This window comes from Salmo salar, chromosome 06 (assembly GCF_965601325.2).
Source record: "Salmo salar chromosome 06, fSalSal1, whole genome shotgun sequence".
Taxonomy (NCBI): domain Eukaryota; kingdom Metazoa; phylum Chordata; class Actinopteri; order Salmoniformes; family Salmonidae; genus Salmo; species Salmo salar.
Genome location: NC_138296.1, coordinates 66872832 through 66877496, shown reverse-complemented (window position 1 = coordinate 66877496; position 4665 = coordinate 66872832). Strand labels below are relative to the sequence as shown.

At 42.1% G+C, this 4665-nt stretch overlaps 1 pseudogene; it reads left to right on the top strand.

Moving 5' to 3' along the window:
• The first annotated feature begins 1988 nt into the window (after positions 1-1988).
• LOC106607915 (small ribosomal subunit protein eS17 pseudogene) lies at positions 1989-2459 on the top strand (annotated as a pseudogene).
• Positions 2460-4665: the final 2206 nt, after the last annotated feature.

Sequence of the window (4665 nt, the reverse complement as noted above, 5' to 3'; positions counted from 1 at the left end):
AATCAGGTTGTCATCACAGAGAAATTTGTGTGAAGATTGTATCTGATACTATTAAGCCCCAGGGTATATGTGGCTCAGCCATCCACTGGAGAGGGTTCATTGTTATGCCTCAACATTCAATTTAAGAGTAATTTGTTTGGATTATCCCTTTTTGACAGCCAGGCTGGTGTTGGTGTATCTAATTCTGATTATTTATCTATGTCGCGTCGCCTTTCCTCTCCTCCCTGTCCTGATTGAGGCCAAGTCAGTACGGTGCTGTGACTGTTTCTGTAACGAGAGCCTCACTAAATTAACTAGCCAGGGCCGACATGGGACCAAGCCTCTCCATACTGAAAGGTCAAAGTTTAGCTCTACCATTTTTTCAAACCGTAATTGTTCACCACTCAGAAAAGACAAAAACAAAATTGACAAACTTGATGTATCCCATTTCTGTCTCCTTTTGAAATTAATCAAGGGCTTGTATATGGGAAATGAAGTGGCGTTTCCCAATAATGAGAAAAACAATTTCCTGGCCCCAAAGACCAAGATTGGCATTTTCCATTACAAACTTAAAATGTACATATGTTCGTCCATCAGTGTGTTGGGTGCGGTTGATTTTGTCACACGGTGCCGGTCAGGTCATCAATCTTCAGTAACCAGACGCAGCCCTGCAGAGGAATGAGAGAGTGGAAACCTGTGGTAAGGGAGCCCTGTAAATCCTGATAAAACTTGGATAAATGCAATTTAATGCCATCAATCATGCAATAGTGGGGCTGTAACATAACGGGGGGAGGGTCACACTCACAAAAGCCTGAACTGGGAAGTATCCATTTTACCTGAACTCTACACAGCCTCCCGTGTAGAGACACATACTGGACTCCTTGTAACAGATTTAACAGATTCATTCACTTTGCAGGTTCTGGTTATTTTATAGATGAATCACTTGAGTGTATGTATTTCTGTTATTCAATACATGTGAAAGTATTAAACGTTTAAATTAAAAAAGGTATTATCTTATGATCTCTTGAGGGAATTGTTGGTATTCACATAGGTCCCAAGGTGTATTAAGTGGGTGATTTGTTGGATGACAAGATTCCATCTATCAATGGATTTCTGCTTGGTTATCCTGGAGTTGAAGGAAAAAGGTAGTATTTTCCTTCTGACTACAAAGTCCAGGGACTTACATGCCTCATTTCATGCCTTAGACAGAGCATATTCTCATACCAGGGATGAGCCACCACCTTGGCTTCTGTGTAGAATAGTATATATTCTTCCCCACAAGTTGCTCATCTGCTTCCCAAGCAGGATTTGCTTGGGGAGGACTTGCTTGGACAATGGGTCTTTTTATTGGACAAGCCAGAGTGGGGAGGCCTTGAGAAATGTTTTAATTTACTCTACCAGGCAGTAAATCAAAGTACCTGCATTGCGTATGCAGCTGGATCAGTGATGTGAAACATTTAGCACAATGCTACTTTCTCCTGCAATGCAAACAAGACAGATTTATATTAGTATTTAAGCAGCAGGCATTGAACTTCTGAGGCCTTTAATCCTAGTGTTTAATAGAGAGGCTCTGGGCCATGCCAGGATAGAGCGGAGCTTGATGGCAATGACACATGAAGTGATTCATCCTAATAAACACACCCTGACATTAACGATACGAGTCAACCTGCTCACTGCATGGCTGCAGATGTCTGAACCATGTGTGCACCAAATGTGTTCATTCTGCTCCTCATGTGTAGAACAATAGATATTCATATTAAGACGTCTGTCTAGTGGGCCTAGAGAGTATAGATTTCTTTGCTAAATCATTGCAGCCAGAGGGATGACTCTCAGTGTGAGTCATGCTTCCCCAACGATTAGCTGATGTTTATCCTCGCCTCTCATCTGGCATCCTTCAATGTAAGGGAAGTCATGCAGAATAAACATAGTACCATCACCTGCAGTAAGATACACACCTCCTTTGAAATGAGCCTGAACTACCGCCACCTGTTAACATTGTAAATACAGCTCTTCTACCAGCCCGATTCAACATGGGACGAGTCAGGACCAAGACGGTGAAAAAAGCCGCCCGGGTCATCATTGAGAAGTACTACACCCGGCTGGGAAATGACTTCCACACCAACAAGAGGGTGTGTGAAGAGATCGCTATCATCCCCAGCAAGAAGCTGCGTAACAAGATCGCTGGGTATGTGACCCATCTGATGAAGCGCATCCAGAGGGGTCCCGTCAGAGGCATCTCCATCAAGCTGCAGGAGGAGGAGAGGGAGAGGAGGGACAACTACGTCCCAGAGGTTTCTGCTCTTGACCAGGAAATCATAGAGCTGGACACTGACACCAAGGAGATGATCAAACTACTGGACTTCGGCAGTCTGTCCAAACTGCAGGTCACCCAGCCAACTGTCGGAATGAACTTCAAGACACCCAGAGGAGTCTAGCCATTTGTAATATATCTCTTAATAAATACAAAATGTACAAAAAAAAACAAACATTGTAAATACAGACAACCAGTGATTCACACACCAACAGCTAATCACTCTTACCAACCCCTCAACCCGTAAAGCCCAGGTATTTCTTCCCCTGTAGGGGAGACTGGGTTTGGTTGTCTCAAGGGTTGGTTTTCATAATGCTAATTACTCCCAATCTAAATGGTGTGTGAATTTGGGCCTCCCGAGTGGTGCAGCAGTCTAAGGCACTGCATGGCAGTGCTTGAGGCGTCACTACTTTTATTTTTTTTTACATTTTTATTTCACCTTTATTTAACCAGGTAGGCTAGTTGAGAACAAGTTCTCATTTGCAACTGCGACCTGGCCAAGATAAAGCGTAGCAATTCGACACATACAGCAACACAGAGTTACACATGGAATAAACAAAACATACAGTCAAAAATACAGTAGAACAAAAGAAAACAAAAAGTCTATATACAGTGAGTGCAAATGAGGTAAGTTAAGGCAATAAATAGGCCATGGTGGCAAAGTAATTACAATATAGCAATTAAACACTGGAATTGTAGATGTGCAGAAGATGAATGTGCAAGTAGAGATACTGGGGTGCAAAGGAGCAAGATAAATAAATAAATACAGTATGGGGATGAGGGGGGTAGATAGATGGGCTGTTTACAGATGGGCTATGTACAGGTGCAGTGATCTGTGAGCTGCTCTGACAGCTGGTGCTTAAAGCTATTGAGGGAGATATGAGTCCCCAGCTTCAGAGATTTTTTCAGCTTCAGAGACTACAGACCCGGGTTCGATCCCAGGCTGTGTCACAACCGGCCGTGACCGGGAGTCCCATAGGGTGGCGCACAATTGGCCCAGCGTTGTCCAGATTAGGGGAGGGTTTGGCTGGGGGGGCTTTACTTGGCTCATCGTGCTCTAGCGACTCCTTGTGGCGAGCCGGGCGCCTGCAGGCTGACTTCCGTGGTCAGTTAAACAAACAGTGTTTCCTCCGACACATTGGTGCAACTGGCATCCGGGCTAAGCGGCCGGGTGTTAAGAAGCACGTTTTGGCGGGTCATGTTTTTTGGCGGGTCATGCAACTGGATATCATGAAATTGCGGAGAAAAAGAGGGTAAAATACAACAACAACAAAAATTGAATGTGTGAATTCTCTGAGAGAACTCATCCACCCGGTCAATTCATGTCAGCATCACAAAACATTGAGGTGAGGGGAATTTATGTATTTTTCATACAGTGCCTTCAGAAAGTATTCAATACCATTGACTTTTTCCAAATGTTGTTGTGTTACAGCCTGAATTTAAAATGGATTAAATTGAGGTGTTTTGTCCCTGGCCTACATAACTGGCCTAAATAACCCCATAATGTCAAAGTGGAATTATGTTTTTAGATTTTTTGGGGATTAATAAAAAATGAAAAGCTGAAATGTCTTGAGTCAATAAGTATTCAACCCCTTTGTTATGGCAATCCTAAATAAATTCAGAAGTAAGGCACTAAAATAATACTGCATAAAATGTGGCAAAGCAATTACATTTTTGTCCTGAATACAAAGTGTTATGTTTGGGGCAAATCCAATACAACACATTACTGAGTACCACTCTCTATATTTTCAAGCATGGTGGTGGCTGCATCATGTTATGGGTTTGCTTGTAATCGTTAGGGACTGGGGAGTTTTTCAGGATAAAAAAGAAGGCAAAATTCTAGAATAAAACCTGGTTCAGTCTGCTTTCCACCAGACACTGGGAGACAAGTTCACCTTTCAGGAAGACAATAACCTAAAACACAAGGCCAAATCTATACCGGAGTTGCTTATCAAGAAGACAGTGAATGTTACTGAATGGCCAAGTTAAAGTAATGATTAACAACCAATTTGACAGACCTTGAAGAATTTTAAAAAGAACGATGGGCAAATGTTGCACAATCCAGGTGTGGAAAGGTCTTAGAGACATACACAGAAAGACTCAAAGCTGTAATCCGATTGCTGCCAAAGGTGCTTCTACAAAGTATTGACTCAGGGGGTGTGAATACTTATGTAGTAAATTAGATATTTCTGTATTTCATTTTTTATGAATTTGCTAAATGTTCGGAAAACATGTTTTCACTTTGTCGTTATGGGGTATTGTGTGTAAATGGGTGATAAAAAAATATACTTAATCCATTTTGAATTCAGGTTGTAAATGAAATGTGGAATAAGTCAAAGGGTATCAATACTTTCTGAAGGCACTGTAGGTGAAAT